Consider the following 24847-nt stretch of genomic DNA (forward strand, 5'->3'; position numbering starts at 1 on the left):
TATTGGAAACATGCAGGCCGTTGTGTTGTGTGAGAAAATGAACCTCAGGCACATCAACCTCCCGTAGCCTGATGAGTTTTTTTTTTTTTTTTTTTTTTGTGACAGAAAACCATATGCTGGATGAAGAGGCACACCTTTTACCTGCTGTAGTGAAAACCAGCCTCATTTCACAGGTTTGATCCAGGGACTTTGAGACCAACCTCACCCCTGAAAAGCGTGGTACAGTGAGAAATGTTGATTGCGTGGGCTAAATGTTGATTGCGTGTGCTATACTCATAGCAAGGCAACCTGTCCTAGGTAACTGCAAATTCCCACCTAACTTCTAACAAAATCTTGCAATCTGATTTTGACCTTTATTGGAAACATGCAGGCCGTTGTGTTGTGTGAGAAAATGAACCTCAGGCACATCAACCTCCCGTAGCCTGATCAGTTTTTTTTTTTTTTTTTTTTTTTGTGACAGAAAACCATATGCTGGATGAAGAGGCACACCTTTTGCCTGCTGTAGTGAAAACCAGCCTCATTTCACTTTGCACAGGTTTGGTCCAGGGACATTGAGACCAACCTCACCCCTGTAAAGCGTGGTACAGTGAGAAATGTTGATTGCGTGTGCTATACTCAAAGCAAGTGTTGGCTCAAATTTAGCCTATTACCCAAAAACATTTAAAACTCAACTTAGAAGCCAATACTCACATCTACCTCTGAGCCCAGTTGGAGATAGAAAAAATACACCAGCCGTGAGTGAGAAGAAGCAAGGGTCCAGCTTTATTGTTCCATTCCACCACACGAGATCCACACCGATGAGAATTCTCAGAAGTGATCCCAATACCCTGAGCTTAAGCTCCAGTATTTATACTGTATTTACACACTAGATAACCCATTTGTTTCCAGAAAAGGCCTATTTCACTTACACATAGAATCAGAACCCAGGCATTTCTAATAACCCAGAAAATAAAAACCCAGCATTTTGAATTACATAGAGAATCAGAAACCAGGATTCTCATTTACCTAGGTGGTCAGAAACCAGGATTCTCAATTACCTAGGTGGTCAGAAACCAGGATTCTCAATTACCTAGGGAAATAAAATGACGTAGACAAGACGACTAAACAACCGGGAGGGACCTTGGTCTTATCGTTATCGAGAGGGGGGCAGTTTGACCCAGCCACCCTTATAACTGGCTCTCTTCATGGTTCTCTAAAAATTAAGGCTTTCCTTGCGAGACGAGAATCTTCACCATCTGAATCATGAGTAAGTCATATTTTTCTATTTTTCCTGTATTTCTCGTTTATAATTTATTTTCATATTTGCACTATATTTCTTATTTTATATATATTTATACTACTTGAAAAGCGGTTTACTGTACTTCCAACTTCTTAATATCATTGCAGTTCTACTGTCCTGCATATCCTACTATTCTGTTTTTTATAGAGTTTCTCTATTACTATAAGATATTATTAAAGTTATTCGTGTGTGTGTATGAGAAAGAGAGAGTGTGTGTGTGTATGTTGTGTCTACTTGCCCGCCCTTGACTGTACGAGCGTGTGTGTGTGTGTGTTTTAGCACTCCTCAGCTCGTACACTTCTTTCGACTATTTCGACTAATAACCCATAAAGATCTTTAAAGTGTTTTACCAATTTATCCACCTCTGACTAAAACCGCTTCTGTATGTCTAGGTGCCAGTGCCCGTCGTCAGTCCCCTCTCTCTCCGTTACTGGACCTGGATCTGGATCTGGACACTCATTACCAGCTTGTGCATCTCACAGCTGATATCATGATGCTACTTAACTATCTTCGCAGCACCCCCCCTAAGAATAGAGACCCGGGGTTCCCCCCTCTTCTTCGGTACAGAATCTGCCCCACGAACGTGCGTGTTGACGCCTCTACACAGTCAGAACCAGAACCCCCCTCTAGCTTCCAATCCGAGGATGATGTTGTCTTCTCTGATCCGGGCCCCGACCATTCGTCCCTCTTCTCACCCACCAGTCCGCCCGACTCTCAGTGGTCCGTTCACTTCACCCACCCTGATTTCCCCATGTCCCCAGGACGCACCCCATTTTCTTCCCCCTCTTACTCTCCTCCAGACTACGCACCCACCCGTCCTGTGAATTACCAATAAAATTACATATTTACTCATACTCAGTCTCCCTCGTGTTTATTTCATGTCATTTTTATCCACAACATTTCCCCCCTCTGAGGCTATGAAGCCTCATACAATACCTTAATTAAGCGGGTATCTGTGGAAAAACTGGTTCTGCCGCACCCCCTGGCCGTCCCACGCTAATTCCTGCGCCCGTCCCCGTAATCCAATGGGTCCCTTACAATAACCACTTCTACGCAACACTGATCCGAATAGAGCTGAGGAGGTTTTTTAGACCTGGTGGGAGACATGTGTAGATGTACCTAGCCATAACTCTTAACCCTTAACTTCTCCTTTTAACTATGTATATATATATCTCATTTCGAATCTAACTACCTTGATTATACTTTGTTTGCCTACATCGATTATAAGTGTGATTAACTGAGTTCCCCTAATCATTCATTACTACTACTACTGCCGTACGTATGAGTGGCCACTACAATAACTAACTACTTGATTGGATCTACACGTCCCTATCTTTCTCAACTAGGCCTGTCAGCCCACAGTTTTGCATTTGTCGGGACCTGCAGATTTTTGCTTCCCCTCAAAAACCAAACCCCAGTCTTTTGCAGTCAGGGGTGGGTGAAAAAACCTCCTACGAGGAAAAATTCCCACCCTGCCAGCACTATGTGCTCGGCAGCACCATTATACTTTTCTCATGCCTGAGTGCGTCATATCACAAACATTTTATAGCATTTTATAACAATACTTGACAGTCTGTTGTATGCAATATCTCTCTGTATGCTGGTTGTCTTCAGCTCAAGCACTTTACGTACTGTAGAGAGCCACCCTTTGGGGAGAGGTTAGGCTAGCACGTACACCCAGGGCATGGATCTGCACATCTTCTCATCCTGTCTGCCACTGACTGAGCAGACCCCCCGTTGAAGCTTCGTACCGGACCTTCACGTGTTCCCCACCATCTCGTCATTGGAGGATTGAGGCATTCTCATAGTCAGCATTCTCTCGCGGCTCCGGGTGAACACCTCCGGGTGAACACCTCCGGTGAACACCTCCTCCCCCCGTTGAGGCGGTGACGCCTCACACATAACACTGCACTCAGCTGTGTTCCTGTGAATATATAGCTCCATACATAATAGTTAGTGGTCTTATATATGTTTTTGATTCATCTGCAATTACTCCAGCGGCCGTCCATCATAAGGAACAGACACAGACATGGGTCGACCCGTAAGCATTTCATGCGGTGTTAGATACATATTGCTGTTAGTCTGCATGTGATAGGTCATTAGTGCAAGAGGTAGAGCATCTACCAAAATACGTTTAGTATCAGCACAAATTACATCAAACACAAATCAGGGTATGCCAGACCTATCCAAGGTCAAGGAAAAAATAAATAATTTTGAGCACACTTCAGGTGATCCTCCACCGTTGCCTGCAAGTACAGAGATCATTCCTCTACCTTCCCCCTCGCACACTAACTAAGATCATGGGCAGCTGTAATACATACAGCAAGAAGTGCAGTCAGAATTCAATTAAACTATCTGTTCGATAAGTGGCGTTCCAATTTTTTCATAGAACCTCATTGCATTCAAACAACTCCAAACAGACGACACAATCCATGGGCCTAAACGTCAGTATTTATATTATTTTTTATTTATTTTTTATTTTTTTTTAACAATTCTACCCTTAACCAGGTTGCATTCTTTAGTGATAGACTTCAATTCAGCCAATTGGGCAGAACAGGGTGTTCATAATGTTTGTGAAATTTCGGACCCAAAACTTTTAAGCTCAACGAAATACGAATTTCGGCTGGGCAATCGTGAGTGTTCTCAGTGACTGGCTCCACAGAATTAATTACACCATTACAACACCACAGTTGGTGAGTTAGGCACACTAACAGGTTTAAGAATTTTAGTTCGGGTGGTACATAGATTAACCCCATATCCCTATATCCTGTTCTTTCAAAATAGAAATGACCTGGTGTGATGAACGTAAGATCGATGTGTGAGAGAGCAATTTTCCCAATGATCCACACTAAGAGAGCCTCTCCAGCCTGGCAATCCTTGTGCCACCAAATCCAATGTTTTCAATACATAAACTTCAGCCCTGTAAGCGCCCCATTCTCCTGAGCCGGGACCCCCCCAAGCAGCACCCCCCCTTTCAGTCACACGTAAGACACAGTCTTTGTTGTAGTTTGCCAGCCATAGTTCAGGTGCAAAGCATAGGTCCATTCAATGTCAGGCTTGTCCAAAGAACACCCGGATCTCAGGATGTTGTCCTTTAGTGAGCAATCAGTGATCTACTGCAGACCATACTTGATAACGTCCAGGAACATTTGTTGTGCTTTTATGGGGCGGAGGATGACCCCAATCATGTCCTGACGGCCTTGGGAGCGTGCAAGGGAGTCTATGACCACAGAGGAGTACACCGCAGGGGAGCCCACAGCCCCCGAAGGAGACGCTTCCAGGTGTCCTACTAATCTAGGCATGTTAAGGGGAGTCACGGCCTTGAGCTCTCACATGCAGTCACTTGGAAAAAAGCGCTGATCAATAATAATATCATGTGGAATGGAATTACAGTTATAGGTTACAGTTGGGACATCTTATATATATATATATATATATATATATATATATATATATATATATATATATATATATATATATATATATATATATATATATATATATGTATTCTATATCCATCATACTATAAATAATGGTTACTGGGTGGGTTGGTTGTATCGCAAAACTTATCGCTTTTGTTATCACAGCTTGCTGTAATAATGCTAGACTAAGTGGGCATGTCCTTTCATCCTTTTTCTGAGGATCGAAGATATTGTTTACAGGACAATAGTACTGGAAACTGGAGACAGACAACTGGGAACACACAACTGCAAAACCCATCATTAAATGTTCAATTTATGCATCAGATCTCGGTCTTAAAACGGTGAATATTCATCGTGATTTACTATACCCTGATTTTAATAAAGCAGTAAGCTATTAAAAACAATTCGACACGAGGAGTTCAGTTTTTAACGTGTTAAGACTTCTAATGTTTACAGATCACTCAAGTTCGATATAAACACATCACAAGGCCCTGATTGTGTGGAGTCTGTATTTCTAAACTTAGCAGTTGATATTATTTTATCTCTTTTAACTTATCATTTTAATCTTTCATTGACAACGGGGTTATACCAGAAATTTGGAAATCAGCTTTCTTTTTTATTTATTTTATTTTATTAAATTAAATCAGGGACATCCAACTATATTAGATCATTACAGTCCAATCCTAAAGCCTCCTGTCCCTTGTAGACAGCTTTTTCAGTGAACCGTTCACATGTTATCAGTCTGCAAGAAGTCTAAGGTCATATAAACATATCAGCACAACTGTTGTTTTGAAAGTCTTAAAACAATGTCACGGTACCCTCTGCACTTCCTTGTCTGTTGATTTAGAAGAGGCTCTCAACACAGTGAATCAGGAAATATTGCTGCAGAGATTAAATAATGTTGGTCTATCAAATCATTTAAAAAAAAAATTACTAAAGTAATCTCCACTGCTCTAATCAATCGAATAACACCTCTCTTAAAGGGGTTTTCCACTCTCATGTATAGTTATCCCTGTAAAATAGTTCTAGTCCGTTTACTTTTAAAAGTACAAACCCAATTGACAAAGATACATTCTTATCCCTTCCTGTTTTTCATTTACCAGAAAGATATTGAGAAAGGAAACCAAAATTCCTTTAGTCTGGAAATTTGTGGTGCACACTACCCGAACATATTAACATTCCATCTGTGCTAACGAGTGATAATCCCAATAAGATAGAACTAAAATAGAGTAAATGAGGTTGAGATCTAGATATGCATTTACAGTCCTCTAGCCACTTTTATCCCACTAATTTTCATTCAAAACAACCTAGTGAATTTGGTTCTATGTGTACAGCACTAGTCTTTAGTCTAAATGGTATACATGCATGTACATGCATTTTGTTTCTTATTAACTTATAACTGTACCAAAATACTGTACTCAAAATATCACTCAGATCCTTCATACATGACATTTAAATGTTGCTCACTTTGGAGGAATGTGAATATGTATTTAACTTAGTCTAAAATAAAATTTATCATCTGTGAGCTTTGTTTCAATTTACCACCAAGTTGTTACCTTGGCTGAACGCACAATTGTAAGAAGCATAAGATTCGCCCTATAATTTTATCCATTTCATTTAAACTGTATTTGACCATATTAAGGTAGTGTTAAATCTACTCATATCACAAACCACATTTCCCATCCTTCACTGCGGTCCACAAACATGGCTGGCTGCCATGAACTGCAATTCCCAGATCACACACACCTGCATCTAGTTCTTAGCTCTCAGTTTTTATCAGTTCTCAGCTGCTGTATAACGTATTATCAATTCAATTCACTTCAGAGGTTGTGCAGTATATCCTCCCTTTCTCGAGTTTGTGACCACTGCTTTGTATTATTTAAATATTGTAACTCGTATATTTTGTATGACATATCCATAGCACACCGTATATGTATATATATATACACACACCCATATATTTGCATAACTACTCTATTCTATTCACCAGTCTACGGTTCAGGAAAAAACAAATCACTTCAAATTACACTGTTGTAAAGGGACCGTAATTAAACTACCTCCCAAACTCATATCAGCACAACATGTCGGCAAAAGGAACCATTATGCAAGGCTGTCTAATCCAGATACTCGTACTCCCTGCAAAACCCGAATTCCACATTAAGTAATCATCACCTTATTCTAATGTTACGGACTTAGATATCACATCTGTAACAGGCGTACAACACATTACAAATAATTTAAGATGTGCAGACTACTACTGCCATCTGATCTTACTAATTACTTATCATTGGACATATACACAGCATTTAAAGAGAAAACATGCAGAAATTATTCCGCATTATACAACATGAATACCACACGCCAGAAGAATTCGCACTTACACTGCTTAAGATATTGTATAGACACATACCCGTATAGGAATCACCTACACAAATTAGTTATGGTTACTCCAGCTCTTGTTAGCGAGTCAGTTCATGAAGGTAGACTGCTCTCTAAAACCAAATGTTTAGGCTCAACATTATCTCAACAGGGAGGATGTGACCTAGCCTGATACAGACCACATTGCGATCAGCCAGAGGCTGTTACCTCGGGTCGGTTTTACTTTTCAGGGTTTTTTATTAATATCACTCAAAACGAACAGGTTCACATGTTAATTTTATCATTAGTCAGGCAAAGATGTCTGTGCAGAGGAAACTAAGTGGCACAATGCACACCACATAAACTATTATTAAAGTTCTCTCCGGACTGATAACATCAAGACATGCTGATTGATTTTAATTTTTACAGGAATATATCCACGTATATATATATATATATATATATATATATATATATATATATATATATATATATATATATACATTGAATCACTTTGACTTTAATGTAGAGCGTGAGATAACTAAAGGATTGGAAAAAGGGGAAAAAACAGAAATCTCTCGCACGCGCTCTCTCCCTCTCTCGCGCGCTCGGTGGTTTAGATAACCGTCCTCATTCAGTTTACAAACAGGGAATCATACCGACTTCCAATTACAGTTAAAGGCACGCAAGCTATTGACCTGTCACAATCTATATATAGGACTGTACGCAGTCTAGATCATGATCAGTAAATTATACAATGAAGGTGTGTTCTTCCGAACATCACCCTCTGGTCTGAACAGGAACTCTTAGCCCTGTGGTATAAGGCGCCCCCACCCCAGCTACTCTGCTGAACCAGTGTTCTCTCGACTCAATGGTAGGGGAGTGTGTAAAGATCCCTGCGGAGACTGGAGCTCAGGGGGCACGGGGGGAGGTGTGCTTAACTGTACCTCAAGGGCCTGCAGCATATCCAAATCAATAGTGCTCATAGGCATGGGGTCATCAAGGTTATCAGATTGCCAGAGAGTGGCGAGTGTTGATAACAATTCTGCCTCTGGTGGGGTTACTAGCGGGACGGCAGCTACGTCTCCCGCTTCAGCTCGGGGGGAGGTAACAGGGTCAATATCATCGTATGGAGAGGAGAGGAACGAAGAGCCTGTTGAGCTACCGGCATCCGACTGGGCCGGTCTATCTAGCCTTTCCACAGCCCGTCGTTTAGCCTGGGCTCGAGTGCCGTAGGCCGGACCCATAAGTGAGGTATCCGAGTCGCTGTCGGTTAACACCTCCGTCCCCATGGGCTGCCCTGTAGTGGCAGGGCCTGGGGTTGTTGGTCCTCGCCGTCCCGTATCTGCTCCGGCACGGACGCACTGGTTTAAGTGGTACCAATGATCTCTCTCTTCAACTCTCACAGCCGAGGCGGTTGCAGCGACCACAGTGAAGGGTCCTTCCCGACGTGCCCCGAGGGGGCTATTTCTCTGAAACATACGAATGTGTACTCTATCCCCGGGGGCCACTAAACGTACATCCTCCCGTACCCCGTCCCCACCATGGATTGCTTCTCTAACCTGTGAATATAACTGTCGGTGGATTTGAGTTTAGGTGTGAGTCATCGCATATTTTTGCCAATTTATTAGTTAGGGTGCGGTACCCTGGGTCCATCGTGCTTTGGGACTCAGGAAGATATACACATCCTAGCTTATGATCAACCTTCAAGGCCGATGCAACATACTTAAGGACGTTATTTACGAAGTGGATGCCATTGTCTGAACTCAAAAAATCAGGGATCCCGAATCGAGGTATGACCTCACAACATAAAAATTTAGCGGCGGACTCCACATCTTCCTCAGAAGTAGCAGTCGCCTCCACCCACTGGCTAAAGCGGTCCACTATGACCAGAAGGAAGCGTTTCCCATCTACCTGGAACTCCGCTCCCATGTCTATATGATTCATCATTAGATGCCGAAACGGTCCCGTCGGCGGGGGAATATGTCCTAAGGGGGTGGTGAGGTTCTTTCGCACGTTGTGGTTGATGCACACAGCACATGCGTTCACCATTTGGTCCACCTGTGAGGCCAGCTGAGGGGACCACCATTCCTGACGGATTTTCCGGATCATTTCAGTCTTATTGACATGATCCACGCCATGGGTGTCTTTGATCAAGCGTGGGAGGCGGCTGACTGGGGCTATACACAACCCTTCTACACTGCGCCATATTCCCGCACCGTCTTTTTGAGCCCCCCGTTTTAACCAGGACAAAATTTCACTTACTCCTGCATCGTTTTGTATTTCTTTCACGCGGGCTCCATTGTGTCCCTGTGGATGCTGCAGCCGCCTACTTTCCCCGTCCTGAGTTGGAAACCTCACCCGTGTGGGCCTTGTGGCAGTCATTTCTCAATAATGGCCCCGACAATATACTTTTCTCCCACCTTCAGTTTTCCTGTTCCCGGATCACACAATCTTTTTCCCTTTTTTTTTTTTTGTTTTGTTTTTTTTTCCTTTTTTTTTTGTTTTTTTTCCCCTTGTCCTTCCTCCCTATTTCCACACAGACGCACAGATAAGGACAGACAAGAACACACACATACACCCCTCCGTTCTATCAACAACGCAGGCAAGCTCCCATACACACATTGTATTCCACATTATTACGCTTATTTATGTTACTACATGAAGTTTTCAAAGTATAAAGCACCTACATACCAGCTCCGTATGCATGAAGCTTACAGTCATACAAATTAAATCCAACTTTCTCCAAAAGAATTCTTTTCTCTGAATCTTATCCCACTTATCCAATACTTTAGGTATGGAGCTCATGTTCAGAGCACTAATAAATACATTTTCCCTGTCTCCAAAACTTACACGCTCTCACACCACACTCATATTATACATATTATAAGCACATATATTTTAAGCACACACATTTGTTAGTACATATTCCATTCATACACTGGGCATGCTGTATTGCACGACCCGGACCTGGGCCCAGGATTTATTCCCCTCTCTATCCAGCCCTGGAATCTAAGCTATCTATCTTTTATCTAATCTTTTTCCAGCGGTATTAGGGGTCCCCACCAATGCAGCCGCCACTAGTCTGCTAGTCTAGTCTAGTAGCCGGTATCTGGGGTCTGAGGCCTCATTTTCCACCTGCTTTCTATCCCCGCCCTGGAGTATTTCTCTATTTCTCTTCTCTTTTTTCTACCTTTTTTCCCTTCCTCCAGCGGTATTGCAGGACTTTCACTCACACAACACATATGCCATATCCTTACACAGTCTTATGAACCTTATACAATTACAATAAGTACAATCTTCTACAATCCACACTTCTCTTACCTCTTCTCACTCACTCCAGGTTCTTTTGGAGACCCACTTAGTCTTTCTTCCCACCCCGGGGCTTCTCAGTCGTAGCAACAGACCACTAAAACAGAGCTTTGAAATAACAGGCGTCTGCAATGCCTTTTCCTATACGGCCTGTCTGTTGCTTAGAGAGCGAAGTACCACAGGAGAGATTCCAGACATATAGATCTTAGCCCAGTCCCATCTGGGGTGCCAAATGTTGGCTCAAATTTAGCCTATTACCCAAAAACATTTAAAACTCAACTTAGAAGCCAATACTCACATCTACCTCTGAGCCCAGTTGGAGATAGAAAAAATACACCAGCCGTGAGTGAGAAGAAGCAAGGGTCCAGCTTTATTGTTCCATTCCACCACACGAGATCCACACCGATGAGAATTCTCAGAAGTGATCCCAATTCCCTGAGCTTAAGCTCCAGTATTTATACTGTATTTACACACTAGATAACCCATATGTTTCCAGAAAAGGCCTATTTCACTTACACATAGAATCAGAACCCAGGCATTTCTAATAACCCAGAAAATAAAAACCCAGCGTTTTGAATTACATAGAGAATCAGAAACCAGGATTCTCATTTACCTAGGTGGTCAGAAACCAGGATTCTCAATTACCTAGGTGGTCAGAAACCAGGATTCTCAATTACCTAGGGAAATAAAATGACGTAGACAAGACGACTAAACAACCGGGAGGGACCTTGGTCTTATCGTTATCTCGAGGGGGGGGGGCAGTTTGACCCAGCCACCCTTATAACTGGCTCTCTTCATGGTTCTCTAAAAATTAAGGCTTTCCTTGCGAGACGAGAATCTTCACCATCTGAATCATGAGTAAGTTATATTTTTCTATTTTTCCTGTATTTCTCGTTTATAATTTATTTTCATATTTGCACTATATTTCTTATTTTATATATATTTATACTACTTGAAAAGCGGTTTACTGTACTTCCAACTTCTTAATATCATTACAGTTCTACTGTCCTGCATATCCTACTATTCTGTTTTTTATAGAGTTTCTCTATTACTATAAGATATTATTAAAGTTATTCGTGTGTGTGTATGAGAAAGAGAGAGTGTGTGTGTATGTTGTGTCTACTTGCCCGCCCTTGACTGTACGAGCGTGTGTGTGTGTGTATTTTAGCACTCCTCAGCTCGTACACTTCTTTCGACTATTTCGACTAATAACCCATAAAGATCTTTAAAGTGTTTTACCAATTTATCCACCTCTGACTAAAACCGCTTCTGTATGTCTAGGTGCCGGTGCCCGTCGTCAGTCCCCTCTCTCTCCGTTACTGGACCTGGATCTGGATCTGGACACTCATTACCAGCTTGTGCATCTCACGGCTGATATCATGATGCTACTTAACTATCTTCGCAGCACCCCCCCTAAGAATAGAGACCCGGGGTTCCCCGCTCTTCTTCGGTACAGAATCTGCCCCACGAACGTGCGTGTTGACGCCTCTACACAGTCAGAACCAGAACCCCCCTCTAGCTTCCAATCCGAGGATGATGTTGTCTTCTCTGATCCGGGCCCCGACCATTCGTCCCTCTTCTCACCCACCAGTCCGCCCGACTCTCAGTGGTCCGTTCACTTCACCCACCCTGATTTCCCCATGTCCCCAGGACGCACCCCATTTTCTTCCCCCTCTTACTCTCCTCCAGACTACGCACCCACCCGTCCTGTGAATTACCAATAAAATTACATATTTACTCATACTCAGTCTCCCTCGTGTTTATTTCATGTCATTTTTATGCACAACACAAGGCAACCTGTCCTAGGTAAATGCAAATTCCCACCTAACTTCTAACAAAATCTTGCAATCTGATTTTGACCTTTATTGGAAACATGCAGGCCATGGTGTTGTGTGAGAAAATGAACCTCAGGCACATCAACCTCCCGTAGCCTGATGAGTTTTTTTTTTATTTATTTCTTTTTGACAGAAAGCCATATGCTGGATGTAGTGAAAACCAGACTCATTTCACTTTGCACAGGTTTGATCCAGGGACGTTGAGACCAACCTCACCCCTGAAAAGCGTGGTACAGTGAGAAATGTTGATTGCGTGTGCTATACTCATAGCAAGGCAACCTATACTAGGTAAATGCAAATTCCCACATAACTTCTAACAAAATATTGCAATCTGATTTTGACCTTTATTGGAAACATGCAGGCCGTTGTGTTGTGTGAGAAAATGAACCTCACGCACATCAACCTCCTGTAGCCTGATCAGTTTTTTTTTTTTTTTTTTTTTTTTTTTTTTTTTTTTTTTTTTTTTTTTTTTTTTTTGTGACAGAAAACCATATGCTGGATGTAGTGAAAACCAGCCTCATTTCACTTTGCACAGGTTTTATCCAGGGACGTTGAGACCAACCTCACCCCTGAAAAGCGTGGTACAGTGAGAAATGTTGATTGCGTATGCTTTACTCATAGCAAGGCAACCTGTACTAGGTAAATGCAAATTCCCACCTAACTTCTAACAAAATCTTGCAATCTGATTTTGACCTTTATTAGAAACATGCAGGCCGTTGTGTTGTGTGAGAAAATGAACCTCAGGCACATCAACCTCCCGTAGCCTGATCAGTTTTTTTTTTTTTTTTTTTTGTGACAGAAAACCATATGCTGGATGAAGAGGCACACCTTTTGCCTGCTGTAGTGAAAACCAGCCTCATTTCACTTTGCACAGGTTTGATCCAGGGACGTTGAGACCAACCTCATCCCTGAAAAGCGTAGTACAGTGAGAAATGTTGATTGCGTGTGCTATATTCATAGCAAGGCAACCTGTCCTAGGTAAATGCAAATTCCCACCTAACTTCTAACAAAATCTTGCAATCTGATTTTGACCTTTATTAGAAACATGCAGGCCGTTGTGTTGTGTGAGAAAATGAACCTCAGGCACATCAACCTCCCGTAGCCTGATAAGTTATTTATTTATTTTTGACAGAAAACCATATGCTGGATGTAGTGAAAACCAGCCTCATTTCACTTTGCACAGGTTTTATCCAGGAACATTGAGACCAACCTCACCCCTGAAAAGGGGCTACTACAGCCAGATTCAGAGCGGCAGCTTTACTAGTCTATTAGAGTTAGCGATCAGACGGGGCCAGGATGTTGGACGGGTCAAGAGAGAGCTAAAGCAAATCCTCCAGGTGTTGATTCTGGAATCTTATGATTCATCCATTGCACCACTGGCCCACAGAAAGCTTGTGGAAATGAGAACCTAACTACTTATGCTGTCATTTCTACTAAGTCAAGCGTTCAGCTGGAGAAGCTAAACTAAGTTCAACTTGGGCCATACACTAAAGCACCGTTCCCATACCGGGAGTGGAACCCGGGCGCCTGGGTGAAAACCAAGAATCCTGACCGCTAGACCATATGGGACATCCGCGCCTGCTCAGGAAAATGAGAAAATGCAGCGCTGTCAATCGCGTCCCAACCGGGGTTTCCGGGGCCACGTAGTACTAACCACTACGTTATGATCGTCACAGACCTGTTATACTGCCAGAAAATCAGCTGCTGGACCACGAGCGGGAGGCACCGGCACACTGTCGGCCTGCCTCGTTTTGCTTTCCACATGGCAAACTTGGAAGCCAGCTATAGTAAGCCAGCGTGCTGACTTGAGTAGGATCATGACTCGCAGCATTCCAGAGATTATGAGTGGTCTGCCGGAAACTCAGCTGCCAGAGTGGGTTGCAAAGGCACACCTTTGGAGTGAGGTAAAAGGGAACTGAGCCAACCAGGAGTTGAACCTAGAATCTTCTGATCCGTATTCAGACGCGTTATCCATTGCGCCACTGGCCCATGGAGCCGTCGTCCGATCTACTTGTGCTTTTCGAGTGGAAAAGACATGCTCAACCTTAGGATTCAGGGGTGAGGTAGAAAACTCCATGCCGTGACCCGGATTCGAACCGGGGTTGCTGCGACCACAACGCAGAGTACTAACCACTATACGATCACGGCACTCCACACTTCTGGAATGAGGAGGGGTGCCACTCGGCCAGAAAATCAACTGCTAGATGCGGCGTGGGACATTCTGGCACTTCTTTGGCCTGGTACAGTGAGAAATGTTGATTGCGTGTGCTATACTCATAGCAAGGCAACCTGTACTAAGTAAATGCAAATTCCCACCTTACTTCTAACAAAATCTTGCAATCTGATTTTGACCTTTATTGGAAACATGCAGGCCGTTGTGTTGTGTGAGAAAATGAACCTCAGGCACATCAACCTCCCGTAGCCTGATCAGTTTTTTTGTTTTTTTGTTTTTTTTGTGACAGAAAACCATATGCTGGATGAAGAGGCACACCTTTTACCTGCTGTAGTGAAAACCAGCCTCATTTCACAGGTTTGATCCAGGGACTTTGAGACCAACCTCACCCCTGAAAAGCGTGGTACAGTGAGAAATGTTGATTGCGTGTGCTAAATGTTGATTGCGTGTGCTATACTCATAGCAAGGCAACCTGTCCTAGGTAAATGCAAATTCCCACCTAACTTCTAACAAAATCTTGCAATCTGATTTTGACCTTTATTGTAAATATGCAGGCCGTTGTGTTGTGTGAGAAAATGAACCTCAGGCACATCAACCTCCCGTAGCCTGATCAGTTTTTTTTTTTGTTTTTTTTTTGGTGACAGAAAACCATATGCTGGATGAAGAGGAACACCTTTTGCCTGCTGTAGTGAAAACCAGCCTCATTTCACTTTGCACAAGTTTGATCCAGGGACGTTGAGACCAACCTCATCCCTGAAAAGCGTAGTACAGTGAGAAATGTTGATTGCGTGTGCTATACTCATAGCAAGGCAACCTGTCCTAGGTAAATGCAAATTCCCACCTAACTTCTAACAAAATCTTGCAATCTGATTTTGACCTTTATTAGAAACATGCAGGCCGTTGTGTTGTGTGAGAAAATGAACCTCAGGGACATCAACCTCCCATAGCCTGATAAGTTATTTATTCATTTTTGACAGAAAACCATATGCTGGATGTAGTGAAAACCAGCCTCATTTCACTTTGCACACGTTTGATCCAGGGACGTTGAGACCAACCTCACCCCTTAAAAGCATGGTACAATGAGAAATGTAGATTGCGTGTGCTATACTCATAGCAAGGCAACCTGTACTAGGTAAATGCAAATTCCCACCTAACTTCTAACAAAATCTTGCAATCTGATTTGGACCTTTATTGGAAACATGCAGGCCGTTGTGTAGTGTGAGAAAATGAACCTCAGGCACATCAACCTCCATTAGCCTGATTAGTTTTTTTTTTTTGACAGAAAACCATGTGCCTGCTGTAGTGAAAACTAGCCTCATTTCACTTTGCACAGGTTTGATCCAGGGACATTGAGACCAACCTCACCCCTGAAAAGGGGCTACTACTGCCAGATTCAGAGCGGCAGCTTTACTAGTCTATTAGAGTTAGCCGATCAGACGGGACCAGGATGATGGACTGGGTAAGAGAGAGCTAAAGCAAATCCTCCATGTGTTGATTCTGGAATCTTCTGATTCATCCATTGCACCACTGGCCCACAGAAAGCTTGTGGAAATGAGAACCTAACTACTTATGCTGTCATTTCTACTAAGTCAAGGGTTCAGCTGGAGAAGCTAAACTAACTTCAACTTGGGCCATACACTAAAGCATCGTCACAGACCTGTTCCACTGCCAGAAAATCAGCTGCTGGACCACGAGCGTGAGGCACCGGCACACTGTCGGCCTGCCTCGTTTTGCTTTCCACATGGCAAACTTGGAAGCCAGCTATAGTAAGCCAGCGTGCTGACTTGAGTAGGATCATGACTCGCAGCATTCCAGAGATTATGAGTGGTCTGCCGGAAACTCAGCTGCCAGAGTGGGTTGCAAAGGCACACCTTTGGAGTGAGGTAAAAGGGAACTGAGCCAACCAGGAGTTGAACCTAGAATCTTCTGATCCGTAGTCAGACGCGTTATCCATTGCGCCACTGGCCCATGGACCCATTGTTCGGTCTACTTGTGCTTTTCCAGAGGAAAAGGGCTAGAGGTCACAAAGACATGCTCAGCCTTAGGATACAGGGGTGAGGTAGAAAACTCCATGCCGCAACCCGGATTCGAACCGGGGTTACTGCAATCACAACTCAGAGTACTAACCACTACACGATCACGGCACTCCGCACTTCTGAATAGAGGAGGGGTGCCACTCGGCCAGAAAATCAACTGCTAGATGCGGCGTGGGACATTCTGGCACTTCTTTGGCCTGGTACAGTGAGAAATGTAGATTGCGTGTGCTATACTCATAGCAAGGCAACCTGTACTAGGTAAATGCAAATTCCCACCTAACTTCTAACAAAATCTTGCAATCTGATTTTGACCTTTATTGGAAACATGCAGGCCGTTGTGTTGTGTGAGAAAATGAACCTCAGGCACATCAACCTCCTGTAGCCTGATAAATTTTATTTTTTTTTTTTGACTGAAAACCATATGCCTGCTGTAGTGAAAACTAGCCTCATTTCACTTTGCACAGGTTTTATCCAGGGACGTTGAGACCAACCTCACCCCTGAGAAGGGGCTACTACAGCCAGACTCAGAGCGGCAGCTTTACTAGTTTATTAGAGTTAGCGATCAGACGGGGCCAGGATGTTGCTTTGTTGCTAGGTAAATGCAAATTCCCACCTAACTTCTAACAAAATCTTGCAATCTGATTTTGACCTTTATTGGAAACATGCAGGCCGTTGTGTTGTGTGAGAAAATGAACCTCAGGCACATCAACCTCCCGTAGCCTGATCAGTTTTTTTTTTTTTTTTTTTGTGACAGAAAACCATATGCTGGATGAAGAGGCACACCTTTTGCCTGCTGTAGTGAAAACCAGCCTCATTTCACTTTGCACAGGTTTGATCCAGGGACGTTGAGACCAACCTCATCCCTGAAAAGCGTAGTACAGTGAGAAATGTTGATTGCGTGTGCTATATTCATAGCAAGGCAACCTGTCCTAGGTAAATGCAAATTCCCACCTAACTTCTAACAAAATCTTGCAATCTGATTTTGACCTTTATTAGAAACATGCAGGCCGTTGTGTTGTGTGAGAAAATGAACCTCAGGCACATCAACCTTCCGTAGCCTGATAAGTTATTTATTTATTTTTGACAGAAAACCATATGCCTGCTGTAGTGAAAACTAGCCTCATTTCACTTTGCACAGGTTTGATCCAGGGACGTTGAGACCAACCTCACCCCTGAATATGGGCTATTACAGCCAGATTCAGAGAGGCAGCTTTACTAGTTTATTAGAGTTAGCCATCAGACGGGGTCAGGATGTTGGACGGGGTAAGAGAGAGCTAAAGCAAATCCTCCATGTGTTGATTCTGGAATCTTCTGATTCATCCATTGCACCACTGGCCCACAGAAAGCTTGTGGAAATGAGAACCTAACTACTCTTGCTTTAATTTCTACTAAGTCAAGCATTCAGCTGGAGAAGCTAAACTAACTTCAACTTGGGCCATACACTAAAGCACTGTTCCCATACCGGGAGTCGAACCCGGGCCGCCTGGGTGAAAACCAAGAATCCTGACCGCTAGGCCATATGGGACATCCGCGCCTGCTCAGAAAAATGAGAAAATGCAGCGCTGTCAATCGCGTCCCAACCGGGATTTCCGGGGCCACGTAATACTAACCACTACGTTATGATCGTCACAGACCTGTTACACTGCCAGAAAATCAGCTGCTGGACCACGAGCGGGAGGCGCCGGCACACTTTCGGCCTGCCTCGTTTTGCTTTCCACATGGCAAACTTGGAAGCCAGCTATAGTAAGCCAGCGTGCTGACTTGAGTAGGATCATGACTCGCAGCATTCCAGAGATTATGAGTGGTCTGCCGGAAACTCAGCTGCCAGAGTGGGTTGCAAAGGCACACCTTTGGAGTGAGGTAAAAGGGAACTGAGCCAACCAGGAGTTGAACCTTGAATCTTCTGATCCGTAGTCAGACGCGTTGTCCATTGCGCCACTGGCCCATGGAGCCATTGTTCGATCTACTTGTGCTTTTCCAGCGGAAAAGGGCTAGAGGTCACAAAGACATGCCCAACCTTAGGATTCAGGGGTGAGGCAGAAAACTCCATGCCGTGACCCGGATTCCGAACCGGGGTTACTGCGACCACAACGCAGAGTACTAACCACTATACGATCACTGGCACTCCGCACTTCTGGATAGAGGAGGGGTGCCACTCGGCCAGAAAATCAACTGCTAGATGTGGCGTGGGACATTCTGGCACTTCTTTGGCCTGGTACAGTGAGAAATGTTGATTGCGTGTGCTATACTCATAGCAAGGCAACCTGTACTAGGTAAATGCAAATTCCCACCTAACTTCTAACAAAATCTTGCAATCTGATTTTGACCTTTATTGGAAACATGCAGGCCATGGTGTTGTGTGAGAAAATGAACCTCAGGCACATCAACCTCCCGTAGCCTGATAAGTTATTTATTTATTTGTTTATTTTTGACATGAAAACCATATGCTGGATGTAGTGAAAACCAGCCTCATTTCACTTTGCACAGGTTTTATCCAGGGACGTTGAGACCAACCTCACCCCTGAAAAGCGTGGTACAGTGAGAAATGTTGATTGCGATGTGCTATACTCATAGCTAGGCAACCTGTACTAGGTAAATGCAAATTCCCACCTAACTTCTAACAAAATCTTGCAATCTGATTTTGACCTTTATTGGAAACATGCAGGCCAGTTGTGTTGTGTGAGAAAATGAACCTCAGGCACATCAACCTCCCTGTAGCCTGATAAGTTATTTATTTATTTGTTTATTTTGACTGAAAACCATATGCCTGCTGTAGTGAAAACTAGCCTCATTTCACTTTGCACAGGTTTTATCCAGGGACGTTGAGACCAACCTCACCCCTGAGAAGCGTGGCTACAGTGCAGAATGTTAGATGCGGCAGCTTTACTAGTTATTAGAGTTAGCGATCAGACGGGCCAGGATGTTGCTTTGTTGCTAGGTAAATGCAAATTCCCACCTAACTTCTAACAAAATCTTGCAATCTGATTTTGACCTTTATTGGAAACATGCAGGCCGTGGTGTTGTGTGAGAAAATGAACCTCAGGCACATCAACCTACCGTAGCCTGATCAGTTTTTTTTTTTTTTTTTTTGTGACAGAAAACCATATGCTGGATGAAGAGGCACACCTTTTGCCTGCTGTAGTGAAAACCAGCCTCATTTCACTTTGCACAGGTTTGATCCAGGGACGTTGAGACCAACCTCATCCCTGAAAAGCGTAGTACAGTGAGAAATGTTGATTGCGTGTGCTATATTCATAGCAAGGCAACCTGTCCTAGGTAAATGCAAATTCCCACCTAACTTCTAACAAAATCTTGCAATCTGATTTTGACCTTTATTGGAAACATGCAGGCCGTGGTGTTGTGTGAGAAAATGAACCTCAGGCACATCAACCTCCCGTAGCCTGATAAGTTTTTTTATTTATTTATTTATTTTTGACAGAAAACCATATGCTGGATGTAGTGAAAACCAGCCTCATTTCACTTTGCACAGGTTTTATCCAGGGACGTTGAGACCAACCTCACCCCTGAAAAGCGTGGTACAGTGAGAAATGTTGATTGCGTATGCTATACTCATAGCAAGGCAACCTGTACTAGGTAAATGCAAATTCCCACCTAACTACCTAACAAAATCTTGCAATCTGATTTTGACCTTTATTGGAAACATGCAGGCCGTTGTGTTGTGTGAGAAAATGAACCTCAGGCACATCAACCTCCCGTAGCCTGATCAGTTTTTTTTTTTTTTTTTTTGTGACAGAAAACCATATGCTGGATGAAGAGGCACACCTTTTGCCTGCTGTAGTGAAAACCAGCCTCATTTCACTTTGCACAGGTTTGATCCAGGGACGTTGAGACCAACCTCATCCCTGAAAAGCGTAGTACAGTGAGAAATGTTGATTGCGTGTGCTATATTCATAGCAAGGCAACCTGTCCTAGGTAAATGCAAATTCCCACCTAACTTCTAACAAAATCTTGCAATCTGATTTTGACCTTTATTAGAAACATGCAGGCCGTTGTGTTGTGTGAGAAAATGAACCTCAGGCACATCAACCTTCCGTAGCCTGATAAGTTATTTATTTATTTTTGACAGAAAACCATATGCTGGATGTAGTGAAAACCAGCCTCATTTCACTTTGCACAGGTTTGATCCAGGAACATTGAGACCAACCTCACCCCTGAAAAGGGGCTACTACAGCCAGATTCAGAGCGGCAGCTTTACTAGTCTATTAGAGTTAGCGATCAGACGGGGCCAGGATGTTGGACGGGGTAAGAGAGAGCTAAAGCAAATCCTCCAGGTGTTGATTCTGGAATCTTATGATTCATCCATTGCACCACTGGCCCACAGAAAGCTTGTGGAAATGAGAACCTAACTACTTATGCTGTCATTTCTACTAAGTCAAGCGTTCAGCTGGAGAAGCTAAACTAAGTTCAACTTGGGCCATACACTAAAGCACCGTTCCCATACCGGGAGTGGAACCCGGGCGCCTGGGTGAAAACCAAGAATCCTGACCGCTAGACCATATGGGACATCCGCGCCTGCTCGGGAAAATGAGAAAATGCAGCGCGGTCAATCGCGTCCCAACCGGGGTTTCCGGGGCCACGTAGTACTAACCACTACGTTATGATCGTCACAGACCTGTTATACTGCCAGAAAATCAGCTGCTGGACCACGAGCGGGAGGCACCGGCACACTGTCGGCCTGCCTCGTTTTGCTTTCCACATGGCAAACTTGGAAGCCAGCTATAGTAAGCCAGCGTGCTGACTTGAGTAGGATCATGACTCGCAGCATTCCAGAGATTATGAGTGGTCTGCTGGAAACTCAGCTGCCAGAGTGGGTTGCAAAGGCACACCTTTGGAGTGAGGTAAAAGGGAACTGAGCCAACCAGGAGTTGAACCTAGAATCTTCTGATCCGTATTCAGACGCGTTATCCATTGCGCAACTGGCCCATGGACCCATTGTTCGATCTACTTGTGCTTTTCCAGAGGAAAAGGGATAGAGGTCACAAAGACATGCTCAACCTTAGGATTCAGGGGTGAGGTAGAACACTACATGCCGCGACCCGTCTTCGAACCGGGGTTGCTGCAACCACAACGCAGAGTACTAACCACTATACGATCACGGCACTCCACACTTCTGGACTGAGGAGGGGTGCCACTCGGCCAGAAAATCAACTGCTAGATTCGGCGTGGGACATTCTGGCACGTCTTTGGCCTGGTACAGTGAGAAATGTTGATTGCGTGTGCTATACTCATAGCAAGGCAACCTGTACTAGGTAAATGCAAATTCCCACCTAACTTCTAACAAAATCTTGCAATCTGATTTTGACCTTTATTGGAAACATGCAGGCCGTGGTGTTGTGTGAGAAAATGAACCTCAGGCAAATCAACCTCCCGTAGCCTGATAAGTTATTTATTTATTTATTTATTTTTGACAGAAAACCATATGCTGGATGTAGTGAAAACCAGCCTCATTTCACTTTGCACAGGTTTTATCCAGGGACGTTGAGACCAACCTCACCTCTGAAAAGCGTGGTACAGTGAGAAATGTTGATTGCGTATGCTTTATTCATAGCAAGGCAACTTGTACTAGGTAAATGCAAATTCCCACCTAACTTCTAACAAAATCTTGCAATCTGATTTTGACCTTTATTGTAAACATGCAGGCCGTTGTGTTGTGTGAGAAAATGAACCTCAGGCAGATCAACCTCCCGTAGCCTGATGAGTTTTTTTTTTTTTGTTTTTTTTGTGACAGAAAACCATATGCTGGATGAAGAGGCACACCTTTTACCTGCTGTAGTGAAAACCAGCCTCATTTCACAGGTTTGATCCAGGGACTTTGAGACCAACCTCACCCCTGAAAAGCGTGGTACAGTGAGAAATGTTGATTGCGTGGGCTAAATGTTGATTGCGTGTGCTATACTCATAGCAAGGCAACCTGTCCTAGGTAACTGCAAATTCCCACCTAACTTCTAACAAAATCTTGCAATCTGATTTTGACCTTTATTGGAAACATGCAGGCCGTTGTGTTGTGTGAGAAAATGAACCTCAGGCACATCAACCTCCCGTAGCCTGATCAGTTTTTTTTTTTTTTTTTTTTTTGTGACAGAAAACCATATGCTGGATGAAGAGGCACACCTTTTGCCTGCTGTAGTGAAAACCAGCCTCATTTCACTTTGCACAGGTTTGGTCCAGGGACATTGAGACCAACCTCACCCCTGTAAAGCGTGGTACAGTGAGAAATGTTGATTGCGTGTGCTATACTCAAAGCAAGTGTTGGCTCAAATTTAGCCTATTACCCAAAAACATTTAAAACTCAACTTAGAAGCCAATACTCACATCTACCTCTGAGCCCAGTTGGAGATAGAAAAAATACACCAGCCGTGAGTGAGAAGAAGCAAGGGTCCAGCTTTATTGTTCCATTCCACCACACGAGATCCACACCGATGAGAATTCTCAGAAGTGATCCCAATACCCTGAGCTTAAGCTCCAGTATTTATACTGTATTTACACACTAGATAACCCATTTGTTTCCAGAAAAGGCCTATTTCACTTACACATAGAATCAGAACCCAGGCATTTCTAATAACCCAGAAAATAAAAACCCAGCGTTTTGAATTACATAGAGAATCAGAAACCAGGATTCTCATTTACCTAGGTGGTCAGAAACCAGGATTCTCAATTACCTAGGTGGTCAGAAACCAGGATTTTCAATTACCTAGGGAAATAAAATGACGTAGACAAGACGACTAAACAACCGGGAGGGACCTTGGTCTTATCGTTATCTCGGGGGGGGGGCAGTTTGACCCAGCCACCCTTATAACTGGCTCTCTTCATGGTTCTCTAAAAATTAAGGCTTTCCTTGCGAGACGAGAATCTTCACCATCTGAATCATGAGTAAGTCATATTTTTCTATTTTTCCTGTATTTCTCGTTTATAATTTATTTTCATATTTGCACTATATTTCTTATTTTATATATATTTATACTACTTGAAAAGCGGTTTACTGTACTTCCAACTTCTTAATATCATTGCAGTTCTACTGTCCTGCATATCCTACTATTCTGTTTTTTATAGAGTTTCTCTATTACTATAAGATATTATTAAAGTTATTCGTGTGTGTGTATGAGAAAGAGAGAGTGTGTGTGTGTATGTTGTGTCTACTTGCCCGCCCTTGACTGTACGAGCGTGTGTGTGTGTGTGTTTTAGCACTCCTCAGCTCGTACACTTCTTTCGACTATTTCGACTAATAACCCATAAAGATCTTTAAAGTGTTTTACCAATTTATCCACCTCTGACTAAAACCGCTTCTGTATGTCTAGGTGCCGGTGCCCGTCGTCAGTCCCCTCTCTCTCCGTTACTGGACCTGGATCTGGATCTGGACACTCATTACCAGCTTGTGCATCTCACGGCTGATATCATGATGCTACTTAACTATCTTCGCAGCACCCCCCCTAAGAATAGAGACCCGGGGTTCCCCCCTCTTCTTCGGTACAGAATCTGCCCCACGAACGTGCGTGTTGACGCCTCTACACAGTCAGAACCAGAACCCCCCTCTAGCTTCCAATCCGAGGATGATGTTGTCTTCTCTGATCCGGGCCCCGACCATTCGTCCCTCTTCTCACCCACCAGTCCGCCCGACTCTCAGTGGTCCGTTCACTTCACCCACCCTGATTTCCCCATGTCCCCAGGACGCACCCCATTTTCTTCCCCCTCTTACTCTCCTCCAGACTACGCACCCACCCGTCCTGTGAATTACCAATAAAATTACATATTTACTCATACTCAGTCTCCCTCGTGTTTATTTCATGTCATTTTTATCCACAACATTTCCCCCCTCTGAGGCTATGAAGCCTCATACAATACCTTAATTAAGCGGGTATCTGTGGAAAAACTGGTTCTGCCGCACCCCCTGGCCGTCCCACGCTAATTCCTGCGCCCGTCCCCGTAATCCAATGGGTCCCTTACAATAACCACTTCTACGCAACACTGATCCGAATAGAGCTGAGGAGGTTTTTTAGACCTGGTGGGAGACATGTGTAGATGTACCTAGCCATAACTCTTAACCCTTAACTTCTCCTTTTAACTATGTATATATATATCTCATTTCGAATCTAACTACCTTGATTATACTTTGTTTGCCTACATCGATTATAAGTGTGATTAACTGAGTTCCCCTAATCATTCATTACTACTACTACTGCCGTACGTATGAGTGGCCACTACAATAACTAACTACTTGATTGGATCTACACGTCCCTATCTTTCTCAACTAGGCCTGTCAGCCCACAGTTTTGCATTTGTCGGGACCTGCAGATTTTTGCTTCCCCTCAAAAACCAAACCCCAGTCTTTTGCAGTCAGGGGTGGGTGAAAAAACCTCCTACGAGGAAAAATTCCCACCCTGCCAGCACTATGTGCTCGGCAGCACCATTATACT

General features: G+C 43.6%; 6 non-coding genes across 6 annotated transcripts; all 6 read right to left on the reverse strand.

Moving 5' to 3' along the window:
* Positions 1-13704: 13704 nt before the first annotated feature.
* On the reverse strand, positions 13705-13775 carry trnae-uuc (transfer RNA glutamic acid (anticodon UUC)). The gene has a single exon. It is a non-coding gene; the product is annotated as a tRNA-Glu (tRNA).
* Positions 13776-14282: 507 nt separating this feature from the next.
* trnah-gug (transfer RNA histidin (anticodon GUG)) lies at positions 14283-14354 on the reverse strand. The gene has a single exon. It is a non-coding gene; the product is annotated as a tRNA-His (tRNA).
* Positions 14355-16274: 1920 nt separating this feature from the next.
* On the reverse strand, positions 16275-16347 carry trnar-acg (transfer RNA arginine (anticodon ACG)). The gene has a single exon. It is a non-coding gene; the product is annotated as a tRNA-Arg (tRNA).
* A 1521-nt stretch (positions 16348-17868) lies between these two features.
* trnae-uuc (transfer RNA glutamic acid (anticodon UUC)) lies at positions 17869-17940 on the reverse strand. Its single transcript has one exon. It is a non-coding gene; the product is annotated as a tRNA-Glu (tRNA).
* Positions 17941-18287: 347 nt separating this feature from the next.
* On the reverse strand, positions 18288-18360 carry trnar-acg (transfer RNA arginine (anticodon ACG)). Its single transcript has one exon. It is a non-coding gene; the product is annotated as a tRNA-Arg (tRNA).
* Positions 18361-20868: 2508 nt separating this feature from the next.
* Positions 20869-20939, reverse strand: trnae-uuc (transfer RNA glutamic acid (anticodon UUC)). The gene has a single exon. It is a non-coding gene; the product is annotated as a tRNA-Glu (tRNA).
* Positions 20940-24847: the final 3908 nt, after the last annotated feature.

The sequence above is a fragment of the Ictalurus punctatus genome, chromosome 9, assembly GCF_001660625.3.
Source record: "Ictalurus punctatus breed USDA103 chromosome 9, Coco_2.0, whole genome shotgun sequence".
NCBI lineage: Eukaryota > Metazoa > Chordata > Actinopteri > Siluriformes > Ictaluridae > Ictalurus > Ictalurus punctatus.